Genomic DNA, 16,110 nt, shown 5'->3' with positions numbered 1-16,110 from the left:
AGTATATCCAGTATATGGAGAGAGGTGTCATTTCACTCAAACTGCCATGAAGCAAGATGTAACATCACCCACTAAGGCAGAGATGAAATTCTCCCAGTTCGGACCGTATTGGCTGATCCAGTAGCAATGACGGCGGGTGGTTCGGAGAACCAGTAGCAAAAATCCCTGGGCCCCCCCACTGCCCATGCCCACTCAATCACCTGGTCGCCCGCTTGCCCGCTTGCCCCTTCTTTCCGGCTTGCTCGCTTTTCCCGCCCAAATGGCAGGAATAGGTTCTAAAAAATGCTTTTAAAAGGTAAAAAAGGAGGCTCTGACGATCACAGCTGAGCCACGCGATCGTCAGAGCCTTTTTTTTACTTTTAAAAGCATTTTTTACAACCTATTCTGTCAAATAGGTTGTAAAAAATGCTTTTAAAAGTAAAAAAACAAATTGCATGCCACTGCTGATCTCTCTCTCTCTCTCTCTCTCTCTCTCTCTCTCTCACACACACACACACACACACACACACTGTGCGCTGCTCTACTTACCACATGCCTGCATGTGCATACTTCACGTTTTATGCATGGTGCATATTGTGCATGCGTGCACGCAGCACGCATTTGATGCACAGCGCGCATGTGCAGCCAGCGAACTGGTAGTAAACTGGTTCAGATTTCACCACTGCACTAAGGTTAATTGTTGGCTCTTTGTACAACTGCAAGTGACCACCAAAATCAAAACTCAGCTTAGTTTTGTAGTTCTGGCCATTTAAAATTATTTGGAGTTTTGGTTCTTGCTCCAGGAAAAAGAAAAAGAATGGGTTTACCCAGTTGCAAAACTCCCTGGGTCAAAGCTTTCTATTTCTATTTGGTCTGGGTAAACACTAGGCTTCAGTACTAGTAAGACTAAGAGAGAATTTCTTATTTTAAAAATTAACAGATGCTTTAGGTTATTGAAATCTCATTGTTATTAAATAATTAATTTAAATTTTGAATTCTTTTTTTTTCCATAAAAAAGTTTTATTTTTACGATCATGTCGAACAACTCATTCAATGTACAGTTATATACAATTAGTCGGGCCTGCCCAGTCACCACCCCACTTTTTAACACTCTTCCCTCTTTTACCTTCTATTACTTTCCAGACCTTCCTCTCCTTCTCTTATCTACATCCTCTCCTCCCTCCACCCTCCACCTTCCTTCTCCCTCTTCTACCCCTCTTCCTTCCTCTTCTCCTCTTTCCTACCTCCTACTCTCTCTTTTCTCCCTCCCCACCGTTCTAAAATGGCAACTGGGCAGACCCGACCCTACATTAATTATATTTATACATCTTCAATAATCCCTGTACATTAACCATCACTCCATCACTAGCCTCAACCCCCCAATTCCTCTCCCCCTTACCCCCCACCCCGACTTCCCAGAACAAAATGCAGGGTATCAAAACTAACAATCATAATCTAAAATAATTCCTAAATTATAATCTCTAGTCTCTCCACACTTGGTCACACTCTCAATTCCCCTCTCCTTCAGAAATATATCTAATACAAATTATTTCCTAAATTTACTCATATGCTATTTGATATTTTTTTATCTGATACTTATTTTGAATATAATCAATCCACATTTTCCATTCTAAAATATATTTTTCTTGTGTATAGTCTTTCAAGTAAGCAGAGATTTTTGCCATTTCTGCCAGATTTGATACTTTAAGTGTCCATTCTTCAATTGTAGGTAATTCTTCTTTCTTCCAATATTGAGCAATCTCATTGTTATTAAATAATGAATTTAAATTTTGAATTCTTGACTCCCGACTAGGAATAACGTTTGGGGGGGAAAAGTAATAACTTTTAATTTGATCAATAATTTAAATTTTAAATCTTAATATTTTTAATTTTTTTTAGAAAAAGCCATTTACCTTATCTCAATAAGAATAGGACATTCTTTTTTATTAACTTAGATTTTCACTTTTAACTTGTAAATTTTTACCTTATTCTTAATTCTGGTTTTAACTGAGCTTTTACCCGTATTTCCTTGAAAATAAGACCCTGTCTTATATTTTTTTGAACCTTGAAATAAGCGCTTGGACTTATTGCCATACGCTCAAAAGCCCGATTGGCCTTATTATCAGGGGATGTCTTATTTTGGGGGAAACAGGGGAGTCATGCGTTTATATTGTTTTATTAAACTGGATAGAGTCACTTTGGTGAAATGGGTGGTGTGGGCATTTAATACATAGATAAATGATTATTATTTTTTTTAGCAAACTCAACTAAATTGGCAGCAAAACTTTATTTGAGCCAAGAAAGTGGACAGTCTAATTAGTCAAAAGAATCGAAAGAATCCAACCAGTTGGATGCACAATTCTTCAATCTTCATTAATAGCACATTACATTTCCACTGAAATTGTGATTTCGTAATGTTGCTCATGTGACCTGTATTTACAACCCATATCTTACAAAAAATGGGTTCCCATCATATAGATCCTAGTGCAAACATTCCTTCTGCCATTCCTTCTGCCATATTTGAAAATTGCCTAATCTGTAGATCTTCCACCTGTCTCCCAAGGTCATTTGCACATTCCATGACAGTATTAGTACTGGGGCTTGAACTCATAATACATGACCTTGGGGAGGACTCTGTTTGAATGAGTTCATAGTAAGTCCAAAAAGTCAAGGAAACAATTGGCTCACTGCTGGGAGAAAGTAGCAAGAAGATGACAAGCAACAGGGAGAAAGCAGATCTACTTAACTCATATTTTGCATATGTCTTTACACAAAAGGAAAAAACAATCCAACCTATCAAAAACAGCACTACAAAAAACAGATTAGAAACACAAGTTAAAATAGGGAAGAAAATGGTAAGTGAACACCTGTCTACCCTAGACGAGTTCAAATCACCAGGACCGGATGGATTACACCCCAAAGTTCTGAAGGAACTGGCAGACGTGATCTCAGAACCACTGAACTATATCTTTCAAAGATCCTGGAGCACAGGGGAGCTGCCAGAGGACTGGAAAAGAGCTGATGTAGTTCCCATCTTCAAAAAAGGAAAAAACAGATCCAGGAAACTACAGACCTATCAGTCTGACCTCAATACCGGGAAGATTCTGGAAAAGATAATCAAGCAACGAATCACCGAACACCTAGAAGCAAACAAAGTAATAACCAAAAGCCAACATGGGTTTGTCAAAACAGATCATGCCAGACTAATCTTATCGCATTCTTTGACAAAATGACAAAATTAGTAGACCAGAGGAATGCTGTCGATATAATTTACTTGGACTTCAGTAAAGCATTTGATAAAGTAGACCATAACCTACTACTAGATAAAGTAGAAAATGTGGGTTAGACAGCACCACCACCAGATGGATTCGTAACTGGCTGACCAACCGCACTCAACGTGTAGTCCTCAACGGAACTACATCCACATGGAGGAAGTATGCAGTGGAGTACCCCAAGGCTCTGTTTTAGGCCCAGTACTCTTCAACATCTTCATCAATGACTTGGACGAGGGATAGATGGGGAACTCATCAAATTTGCAGATGACACCAAGCTGGCAGGAATAGCCAACACTCCAGAAGATAGGCTCAAGTTACAGAAAGATCTTGACAGACTTGAACATTGGGCGCTATCTAACAAAATGAAATTCAACAGTGAAAAAGTAAGGTTCTACATTTAGGCCAAAAACAAAATGCACCAGTACCGTATATGTGGTACCTTGCTCAATAGTAGTACCTGTGAGAGGGATCTTGGAGTCCTAGTGGATAACCATTTAGATATGAGCCAGCAGTGTGCAGCAGCTGTTAAAAAGCCAACACAGTTCTGGGCTGCATAAACAGAGGATAGAATCAAGATCACGTGAAGTGTTAGTGCCACTTTATAATGCCTTGGTAAGGCCACACTTGGAATATTGCATCCAGTTTTGGTCGCCACGATGTAAAAAGATGTTGAGACTCTAGAAAGAGTGCAGAGAAGAGCAACAAAGATGATTAGGGACTGGAGGATAAAACATATGAAGAACGGTTGCAGGAACTGGGTATGTCTAGTTTAATAAAAAGAAGGACTAGGGGAGACATGATAGCTGTGTTCCAATATCTTAGGGGCTGCCACAAAGAAGAGGGAGTCAGACTGTTCTCCAAAGCACCTGAGGGTAGAACAAGAAGCAATGGGTGGAAACTGATCAAAGAAAGAAGCAACTTAGAACTAAGGAGAAATTTCCTGACAGTTAGAACAATTAATAAGTGGAACGACTTGCCTTCAGAAGTTGTGAATGCTCCAACACTGGAAATTTTTAAGAAAATGTTGGATAACCATCTGACTGAGATGGTGTAGGGTTTCCTGCCTGGGCAGGGGGTTGGACTAGAAGGCCTCCAAGGTCCCTTCCAACTCTGATGTTATGTTATGTTATGTAAGGGGGATCCTTTTGCTGGCAGGAACCTTTCAAATTCTGTAATATAGGAAAGGAATTCAAGGAGGTCCCAAAACATCACAACATTCTTTCCAAAGTGGGAGCATCTGCCATACAGTTCTTACTATTCTCTATAAACCTCTCTGATCTTTTATGTTTTACATAAGCTCCCTTGTTAATTGTTCCATGACTCATTGATGTTCATTTAGGCATAGTGCGGACAAAAGCATTTTCAAGTACTCCGTGTATAAACAGTCTCTTTACTGAGATCTGTTGCGCTTTCAATAGAGCAATGATGGCGAACCTTTTCGGCACTGAGTGCCCAAACCGGAGTGTGTGTACATGTGCGTGCCTGTGTGTGTGCTGGAGTTCCGGAAACACACAGACCGGCTGGCCGGCGTACACATGCCTGTTTTTTTGGCTGTTTTGGGGGCATTTTTCGGGCTGTTTTCCAGCACTCTGGCACTTATGAAGACCAGCTGGCCAGCGTGCATGTGGAAACTCAAAAAGCAGCTGGCAAAGGCACGCGTGCCCCCAGAGAGGGCTCTGCGTGCCACCTCTGGCACGTGTGCCATAGGTTCACCATCACGGCAATAGGGCATTTCTATTTTAAAAAGTGCTATTTCACTAGGTAATCCTTGACTTATGATGAAAGTTGAGCCCAAAATTTAAGTTGCTAAGCGAGACAGTCGTTCCGTGAAAGTTGCCCATTTGACGGCCTTTCTTGCCACTGTTGTTAAGTGGAACACTGCAGTTGTTTTAAGTTAGTAACATGGTTGTGAAATAAATCTATCTTCCCCTTTGACTTCATGTCAGTTTTGGAAGGCAAGTTTCTTTTTGCTTCTTAACTGCCACATATTTTAGCTGGGGAAGTTAGGAGGGGGTTGTTTTTGGAGCTGTAGAAAGTTAGTCATAACAACATTCTGTATTCAAGGACATCCTGCGTCTGATGGAGACTGCCTGAAGATTGTATCAAATTGAGGGTGAAGAGTTGATTGGACAATGTGATGAACTTGTGGGTGTGGGGCAGGACTGTGAACTGTGAACTGGGTGTGGAAAACCCGGAAGCTTTCAGTTTCGGGTTTTCCCAGCTGTGCCAACATGACATCTCTAATAAATTGGAACTTTGAGGAACCTCAAGCCTCAGAGCTTTATTTCATTGGGGGTGTTCCTTGGAACCCTGACACTTTGCTTGTCAGAAGGTCACAAAAGATGATTACATGACGCCTGGGACACTGTAGCTCAGGGGTCTCCAACCTTGGCAACTTTAAGACCTGTGGACTTCAACTCCCAGAATTTCTCAGCCAGCTTTGGAAGTTGAAGACTACAGGTCTTAAAGTTGCCAAGGTTGGAGACCCCTGCTGTAGCTGCCATAAATATGAGTCAGTTGCCAAGCATCTGAATGTTGATCATGTGACCATGGGAGAGCTGCAATGGTTGTATGAAAAATGGTCATAATGGTCACTTTTCAGTGCCTTTGTAAGTTCTAACGGTCACTAAGTGAACTATTGTAAGTCGAGGGCTACCTGTATTCACATTATCCGCAGCTAGAAAACTCCAATATGCTATGGTTTATTTCCTTTTTTATTGATGGATGTTCTAACCCCAGTATAAGTAGATATCAACATGATCAGAATGCCAGTTCGGTGTTGTAATGATTGTAATGGCCTCTGGTGGCTCAGACTGCTAAGACAGTCTGTTATTAACAGCAACTGCTTGCAATTACTGCAAGTTCAAGTCCCACCAGGCCCAAGGTTGACTCAGCCTTCCATCCTTTATAAGGTAGGTAAAATGAGGACCCAGATTGTTGGGGGCAATAAGTTGACTTTGTATATAATATACAAATGGATGAAGACTATTGCTTGACATAGTGTAAGCCGCCCTGAGTCTTCAGAGAAGGACGGGATATAAATGCAAAAAAAAAATGATTAAGTCATCCGATTAGAAACCAGGAGACTTTGAATTTTAGCTCTGTTTTGGACCCAAAGCCATCTGGGTGACCTTGAACCAGTCACTCACACTTAGCCCCGGGAATCAAGCAAGGCCAAACCACTTCTGAAATCTTGCCAAGAAAACTACAGGGATTAGTCCAGGTAATTTCCAGGAGTCAACATTGATTCTGAGGCACAGAGAAAAGAGAAAAAGAGGATAGGATAGGATAGGATAGGATAGGATAGGATAGGATAGGATAGGATAGGATAGGGGAGAGGGGAGGGGAGGGGAGTGGTGGGGAGGCATGGGGAAGGGAGGAGAGGAGAGGGGAGGGAGGGAGGAAGGAGGGAGGAGGAGAGGAGGGAGGAGAAGAGAGGAGGAGAGAAAAGGAGAGGAAAGGAGAGGGAGGGAGGGAGGAGAAGAGGGAGGCGAAGGGAGGGAGGAGAGGAGAGGAGAGGAAAATTAACTTGATCAGCAAATTAAAGGAGATATCACTGAAACTATCTTGATAATCTGGTTGCTACTTTTGCTGCACTATAAGACTGGACTGAAAGCCTGCAGCCCTGTACCTCACACGTAATGCCAGCATTACTTTTCAAGTTGCCCAGATGAAAAGCTGCTGGTGCAGAGGTGTTCTTCTAACCCTTGGGTAGTTCTGACTACATGCCTAGTGTTATTCTAAGAGAGCCATAAACACATATCCAACAAACTATGCATCAGGACTGAGATGCTGGTGGCATGTTAGCCAACTGATCTGGGGCATAAAGAAGGAATGAATGAGCCATTAAGAAAGACACTCATGAGAAAGAGGAAGAAAGAAACTCAACACACACACACACACACACACACCCTTGATTTTGTTGAGTAAAGAAGGGCAGAAAGCCATTTGGGCAATCTTTCAAGTTTCTCTTGTTCTATATCACTACAATAAATAGCATTCCTAGGATGCCTGACATACCTGCCTCGTGAACTACCTTACTTCAAATCTCTCTCTCTTGCTGCTCCCTTCCTGCATTGGCTGCTCTTCAACAGGTGTCAAGTCCTTCTAACTTAGGAAACTAACTTGGATGTCTGGAAAGACCTTTATTGCTGGTAGGCTAATGCAACAGAATTGTGAATGCCTGTCCAAAAAGCCAGTCTCCCACTCAAGTTGTATCTCCTGTGTCTTTCATTTTTTTTCAAGAGGGGTGAGAATGTGTGAATAAGAGTCTTCTAAGACCTGATTTTGCTCTTTCAAAAGAACTAACCATATGCCTACCTCCTGAAGCTAGATATTATGGCAATCGAATAACAAAAATCAATTTTGGAAGGAAATGCTTACGGACTGGAGGGAAGGGGCTGTCCCTGATAAGTAGCCAACAGGAGTTCAGAAAATTCCCAAACACGGACCATGTCTGTTGTGGCCAAGAGATGATTGGCCCCTCCCATAAGTCTTAAAAGACCAGCAACAGTGTTTGGGCTCTTTGCTGGAAAACAACGTTGATAGCTTTCTCTTGTTGCATTTGTTTCATACTGGAGTCTTCTGAACTTTTGCCAAGAAAGGCCTTTGGCAGTTTGCCTAATTGGACCAAGGTTGGTGATAAGGCTGAGGAATTGTGTTGGGAGGAATTTGCTTAATTTATGCTGGGAATGAGTTAATTCTCAGCTGTGCTAATAAAGTTTGTTTGTTTTTACATTGATGAGTTTCCTACTACCTACTTGGGCCTGGGTCACAACAATGTCATCACTGCAGTTGCTGCCAAAGTGCCAGAAGAAAATGGAGAACATCACAGACTTTGGAACAACTAGACCAAAGCAAGGCAGCCTCACATATAGCCGAAGAGGAGACAAAGACAGCAACATCAGAAGGACATGTCCTTGAAGAGCAGGATGTCCTCTCCATAATGCCTTGGTAAAACCATATATTTGACTATGGCATCCAATTTTAGTTGCACAATATACCGTATTTTTCGGAGTATAAGATGCTCGGACTATAAGATGCACCTACCTTTTTTGGTGAGGAAAACAAAGAAAAAAAGAAATCTGCGTCTGCCTCCCAGCAATTTTGCCTCATTGCAGTAAACAGCAAATAGCCTGCTTTAGTTTCATTTTTGTTTTCAGCATAGCTTGATTAGCACAAGAAAGAAAAATCTGCTCCCAGCAATTTACCTCCTTGCAGCAAGCAGCAGAGGCCTGCGCAGCAATAGGCAATGGGGAATCCCTGCAGCCTGAAATACCCGAGCGGAGGGAGGCTGATCCAAGGGACAATCAACTTGTGCTAATTAGGCTGTGCTGAAGCTGAAATGTGCTGTTTCTTCTTGCTGCTTGCTGCAAGGAGGTAAATTGCTGGGAGGCAGAGGCCAAAGAGTGGAGGCCAGTGGGTGGGCGGGGCTACATTCGGTGTATAAGACACACCCAAATTTTAGGGGGGAAAAAGGTGTGTCTTATACTCTGAAAAGTACGGTACATAAATAAAGATGTTTCCTTTCGTTATATCCAATTAATATAGTTATTACATATTTATACTTATATATATGCTTATATACTGTATAATTATTTCATGCTTATGCTTATATACACTATGTGACAAAATAAAAATAAATAAATGTTGAGACTCTAGAAAGAGTTCAGAGAAAAGCAACAAAGATGATTATAGGGGATTGGAGGCTAAAATGTATGACGAACTACATATGTCTAGTCTAATGAAGAGAAGGACTAGGGATAACATGATAGCAGTGTTACAGTATCTAAGGGGCTGCCACAAAGAAGTGAGGGGTCAACCTATTCTCCAAAGCAGCTGAAGATATGAGCCAGCAGTGTGCAGCAGCTGTGAAAAAAGCCAACACAGTTCTGGGCTGCATAAACAGAGGGATAGAATCAAGATCACGTGAAGTGTTAGTACCACTTTATAATGCCTTGGTAAGGCCACACTTGGAATATTGCATCCAGTTTTGGTCGCCACGATGTAAAAAAGATGTTGAGACTCTAGAAAGAGTGCAGAGAAGAGCAACAAAGATGATTAGGGGACTGGAGGCTAAAACATATGAAGAACGGTTGCAGGAACTCGGTATGTCTAGAAGGACTAGGGGAGACATGATGCTGTGTTCCAATGTCTCAGGGGTTGCCACAAAGAAGAGGGAGTCGGGCTGTTCTCCAAAGCACCTGAGGGTAGAACAAGAAGCAATGGGTGGAAACTGATCAAAGAAAGAAGCAACTTAGAACTAAGGAGAAATTTCCTGACAGTTAGAACAATTAATAAGTGGAACGACTTGCCTGCAGAAGTTGTGAATGCTCCAACACTGGAAATTTTTAAGAAAATGTTGGATAACCATCTGACTGAGATGGTGTAGGGTTTCCTGCCTGGGCAGGGGGTTGGACTAGAAGGCCTCCAAGGTCCCTTCCAACTCTGTTGTTATGTTATGTTATGAAGGCATGACAAGAAGCAACGGATGGGAATTAACCAAGGAGAGAAGCAACCTAGAACTAAATAAAAATTTCCTGACAGTGAGAACAATTAATCAGTGGAGCGATTTGCTTCCAGAAGTTTTTGGTGCTCCATCACTGGAGGCTTTTAAAAAGAGACTGGTCAGCAATGGTATAGGGTCTCCTGCCTGAGCAGAGGGTTGGACTAAAAGACCTCCAAAGTTCCTTCCAACTCTGTCATCTTGTTATTCCATGCTGCAGTTAGGGGTGTGAATGAGCCCAAAGTCTGCTTCTTTCTCTTCCTTATCTAGTCCAAAGCACCTGCTCTTCAAATTTCCAACATACATATCATGTAAAGGCTGCACAAAGCAATAAATACTTCAAACTTCCCAAAAATGCATTTTTGAAGATGATCCTCCACTTAAAGCCACAGCTGGTTTACAGTAGAATTTTTAAAATTACCCCTTTGTGGATCTGACTTGTGTTTATTGTGAAACATAATCTGCTTTTGAGGGTAACTAGGAGTTTCCTGGGTATGAATCATAGCATTTCGCTGAAAAGCTTATATGGCTCCCTTCTGGAAAGCTATTGTTCTCCAAAAGAATAATAGAGGAAACATTATTTGAGAGCTGGTACACATGGTTACAAAATGGAATTTCTCTTCTTATGCAAAATTCTAGCTGTGTATGGAAGAAAAGAATAAATATGAGGGGAAATATATCAATTTAGCATCTTAAATGAAAAGGAACAACCAAGAAATTGGAAAATGTGGACATTAAGATGGACAGTAATGCCAACTCTAGCCTTTCTCTCTCTTCTACTTTTATTCTGCCTTCATTTTTCTTCCATTAAACCTTGTGGTATGGCCGTGTTAACAGGTCACACAAAGCTATAAAATTCGTTTATCAAAACCAGGCAAGCATACTGGCAAATAACCCTTCTCCGCTACGCACAATTATTTCATGGAAAAATATGGTTTGTTGTATCAGAAATAGATGTCAGTCTGAGCCTGGCATTGTAACTTGCAACAAATCTAGGCTACAAAGTCCAATTGCCAGTGATCCAAAATGGGACCTCCTTCAGGTGCAAGGTGAGACTTTAAATTAACATCACAAGCTGAAACTCATGTGGCAAACTTGTTGGGGGGTTAGCTTAGAATCATAGATTCATAGAGCTGGAAGGACATTGGAGGTCCTCTAGTCTTGGCAGCATATACTTGTTGTAACTGATCCATACAACTTACAAATTGTTCTCAGATTAGACTTCTGAATGAGTTTACAGTGCAAATTAGAAGGTCCACAGGTTTATTTTTGCTGCTTTCTCATGGACCACAATAGCACCATAGATATAATAATAATAATAATAATAACAACAGAGTTGGAAGGGACCTTGGAGGCCTTCTAGTTCTATATTCGCTTCGCAACTGATACTCCCCGAGGGGCCGGGATAGCTCAGGCAACAGAGAAGCCTGTTATTAGAACACAAAGCCTGCAATTACTGCAGGTTCAAGCCCGGCCCAAGGTTGACTCAGCCTTCCACCCTTTATAAGGTAGGTAAAATGAGGACCCAGATTGTTGAGATAGCAGCAAGTTGACTTTGTAAAAAATATACAAATAGAATGAGACTATTGCCTTATACATTGTAAGCCGCCCTGAGTCTTCGGAGAAGGGCGGGGTATAAATATAAACAACAACAAAAAACTTACATCAGTTCTTGTTTATCAAATTTTGGATAGGTTTTTGTGTAATGTATCTTTAAATATTTTGGCGGGAAACAAGCACGTTGCTGATTGGTTGAAGCCGCCGGTTAGACTGTATAAAAGGAGAGGTTTTTCCCCAGCCTGGTTGCTGGGTTCAACATATATTAAAGAGCTGTTGTCACTACCCTGGTCTCCAGCCTCGTTACTTCCCGAACTTAACACTGGCGACGAAGGTGGGATCTCGAGGCTAAAGAGCACCAGGAACGGGCTGAACGCACGGAAGAACCGAACCCAGCAAACTCAGGGCAGAAACGCGGAGATGGCCAGCTACACTCCGCCCGCGCCGTTTGACCCAGCCAGGGAGAAATGGGAACGACATGACCCGCTTCGAAAGCTTCCTAGAGGCAAACGAACTGCAAGGAGTTCCAGACAACCGCAAAGGGCATATTTCCTGAGCCACTGCGGTCCGAGGTCATCGACATCGCGGAAGCCCTGGCAGAGCCAACGCCGTACAATCGGTATCGTGGCAAACTCTGCAAAATCTATTGAAGAACCATTTCGCGCCAACACCGCCCAAATACGCACGGCGTTTTGAATTTGGAGGCGCAGACAGCAAGAGGCGAATCCATCAGCGATTACATGGCCGCCCTGAGAAAGCCTCCAAGACTGTGGGTACCGAGACTTGGATGAGGAGCTGTTAGAGCAACTCATCCGTGGGGTCAGGGACATGCGTTTGCGGAGGCGGCTGCTATCAAAAAGCAATCTAACGCTGGCAAACGAAGCCAGAGCTCATGAGATGTCCACCCAAGCGGCGGAAACCCTACAAAGCCACTCACGCCAGCGGCGGCCTTGAAATCACCCGGTCCACAATGAAGAAATCCAGACCGAATCAGGCGAGGATGAGGAAGAGTTTGCCCCACCGAGAGAAGGGGAAAAGAAGACCGGGATGAATGCGGAAGTTGCGGAGGGCAACACCAGCGTCAACGATGCAAGTTCAAGGACGCTACATGTCGGCGGTGCGAGAAGAAGGGCACCTGGCTCAAGTCTGTCGAGCACCCCAACCTTCCGCCGAAAATTCAAACCAACCAATCAGGCGCAGGATCGGCAAGGCGAAATCAACCCCGTCCACAATGAAGAAATCCAGACCGAATCAGACGGCGAGGATGAGGAAGGAGTTTGCCTCACCGAGAAGGGGCAAAGAAGACCGGGATGAATGCGGAAGTTGCGGAGGGCAACACCAGCGCCAACGATGCAAGTTCAAGGACGCTGTCGGCATGTCGGTGCGAGAAGAAGGGCACCTGGCTCAAGTCTGTCGAGCACCCCAACCTTCCCGCCGAAAATTCAAACCAACCAATCAGAGCGCAGGATCGGCAAGGCGACCGCGATTGGTCAAAACAAAAAGGCGCGAATTCAAATCGAACGACCGTGATAATAGGTCGCAGCAACCTGCCGAGAAGAAAATCTTCACAAACCGAAAATCAAGGAGTGCCGTGCCGACTAGAAGTGGACACCGGGTCAGCGATCACAATCATGTCCTGGGACACTTTAAAAGCTTTGCCGAGAATCGCCAAACGCAAACTGCAAACACAGCGGCTACGAGTTCACGACTACCAAGGGAATCGCATCCCTGTTCGAGGACCACCTCCGTCCGCGTCGAGTACGGACCACACAAGAAGACCCTGCCCATCACGATAGTCGAAGGGACCCTGCCAAGTTTGTTGGGACTAGACTGGTTCCGTGCATTGGGCATGGGAGTGACTGGCATCTACAGAAGTGACTTTAACCTAAAGACACACTCATGGACGAATTCAAGATGTCTTCAAGGACTGCCTGGGCAAGTACAAGGGACCCCTATTTCCTTCAATTTAGACCCCAGGTAGCCCCATACGGTTAAAAGCAAGGAGGGTCCCTTTTGCCCTTAAACCCAAGATTGAAGGAGATAGACAAGCTCATCAGTCAGGGATACTGGTGCCAGTCGATCATGCAAAGTGGGAGACGCCAATCGTCACCCCAGTGAAACCAGATGGGTCAATTAGAATCTGCGCTGATTACAAGGCAACGTTAAACAAAGCCTTGCAAAAAGCGCTTACCGGTCCCGTGGTGCAACACTTGCTGCACTCGCTGGGGCAAGGCACGCTTTTTGCCAAATTAGATTTGGCCCAAGCCTATCAAACTGCAGAGACGCCAACACAGCGAAGCCCAGACAATTGTGACTCACAGAGGTGCTTTCAAGTGTACCCGTTACAGTTTGGGGTGAGTGTGGCACCTGGTCTATTTCAAAATTTAATGGAGCGACTTCTGCAAGGGCTCCGGGTAGTCCCTATTTCGATGATGTATTGGTATCAAATAAAATTTAGAAGAATTGGGGAACGATTGAGAAAAGTTCTGGGCATTTTCCGTCAGCGGTCTAAAGGTTAAAGTGAACAAATGCCAAATAGGGGTAGAATCCGAGTTCTTGGGCTACAGAATAGACAAGGAAGGAATCCACCCCACTGAGAGCAAGGTCAAGGCAATAAGAAAGGCTCCAGCGCCCAAAAACAAAACAGAGCTACAGGCATTCCTGGGTCTAGTGAACTTTTACGGTCTTTTGAAAAATAAGGCAACCGTTGCCGAGCCGCTACATAAGTTACTGGGAAAGAATACTGTTTGGTCTTGGGGAAAGTCGGAAGCTAGGGCTTTCAAGCAGTAAAAACCTACTCTCGGCGATAGCTTACTGATTCAGTATCATAGCACAATGCCATTGGTATTAGTTGTATGCTTCCTTATGGAGTGGGGCTGTGCTCAGCCACAGGCTTCCAAATGGCACAGAAGCCCCAATAGCCTTCTACTCCAGAACGATGTCCTCGACAGAGAGGAACTATAGTCAGTTGGATAAGGAAGCTCTAGCTATAGTGTCAGGGGTAAAAAGTTTCACGAATATGTTTTGGTAGAGACTTTGAAATTGTTACAGACCATAGACCACTGTTAGGGTTACTGGCTGGCGACCAACGCCTGTGGCACTTTCGCCCGATTGACCCGATGGACTATCTTTTGGCCGCTTACTCCTACAACTGCAGCATCGACCAGGAAAAGAATTGGGGCATGCGGACGCATTAAGCAGATGCCCACTACCAGGGGCGATCGAGACCCCACTCCGGGACGCCCATACTGTTAATTGACTCTGGACTCTGGCCCAGTCACGTCTAAGGAGGTGGCTCGGGCATCATACGGACATTATTTTGAGAACTGTACTTGGTTGGGTACAAAGAGGGTGGCCCGCTGCGGCGGCGTTTTAAAGAGTTTGTAAAGAAAGCGTGGGAACTTTCGGCTCAAGGGGTGCCTGCTATGGGGGATCAGTGGTGATCCCAGAGAAATTGAGGAAAGGTGTTGGATCTCCTCCACGAGGTCACCCAGGGATCGTAAGGATGAAGGGTCTAGCGAAGCTATGTGTGGTGGCCCTTAATGGACTCAGAAATTGCTGAAAGGGTAGGAAATGCCAGGCCTGCCAGAGTCAGACCGCTACCCCCAACGGCCCCAGTTCGGGAATGGGAGAGACCCCAAGGGCCCTGGTCGAGAATCCACATTGATTTTGCCGGCCCTTCCACGGCCAAACCTTCCTGGTAGTAGTCGATGCCTACTCCAAATGGCTGGAAATCATTCTCATGAGATCCATGACAGCCGAGGCCGTGATCTCAGTCTCGGCACCTATTTGTAACCCATGGGTTGCCCGACACACTAGTTTCCGATAATGGCCCGCAATTCACGGCAACCCAGTTTGAGGAATACTTGGCAGAAGAGGGCATCCGACATGCCCTCTCGGCGCCTTTCCACCCTCGACGAATGGCCTTGCAGGCGTTCGTCCGGGCGCAAAGAGGCATTGTCAGAATCAAGCCAGGCGACTGGCAAACAAAATCGATGTTTTCCTGGCCGTCCAACACAGAACCCCTGTGTCACAACCGCAGAAGCCCAGCAGAATTATTAATGGGCGAAAACTCAGGTGCCCACTAGACCGTTTAAATCCAAACTATACACGGAGGGTTACAAGGGGACTTGGAAAAACAGAGGATGGAAATAGGCGACCAGTGTGGGCACACAACTATGGTGAAGGCCCAATCTGGGTATAGGACAAATCCTAAACATAACAGGTCCAAAATCATACTTGGTGGAGTTAAGGGGCGGTATGGGCGCCACATAGACCAAATCTGGCAGCATGGCGAACAATCCGATCTAGATGAAACAGGCCCTGACTATACAATGTTTGAATCACAGCTGACTCAAACCGGAAAATCGCAGGACTTATCTGAGTTCGGAGGTCCAGCGGCGCCAACAGGTTCCATTAGAAAACAGCAGGGACGACTCTGCAAATAATCCAGGGCCGGATGGCCTAGAGGAGGAGCTGAGAGGAGCAAACAGCCCCTCCGGTCAGCTCGACCCACTCCCAGGGAATGAACTGCGCAGGTCCGAAAGAGTCAGGAGACGCCCAGCCTATTTGCGTGATTACGTTGAAAAATAATATGTAAATACCATGTAAATAGGGGTAAAGTGTTTTCTGGGAGGGAAGGAGTGTAATGTATCTTTAAATATTTTGGCGGGAAACAAGCACGTTGCTGATTGGTTGAAGCCGCCGGTTAGACTGTATAAAAGGAGAGGTTTTTCCCCAGCCTGGTTGCTGGGTTCACCATATATTAAAGAGCTGTTGTCACTACCCTGGTCT

This window comes from Ahaetulla prasina, chromosome 3 (assembly GCF_028640845.1).
Source record: "Ahaetulla prasina isolate Xishuangbanna chromosome 3, ASM2864084v1, whole genome shotgun sequence".
Taxonomy (NCBI): domain Eukaryota; kingdom Metazoa; phylum Chordata; class Lepidosauria; order Squamata; family Colubridae; genus Ahaetulla; species Ahaetulla prasina.
This window is presented reverse-complemented; position numbering follows the sequence as displayed.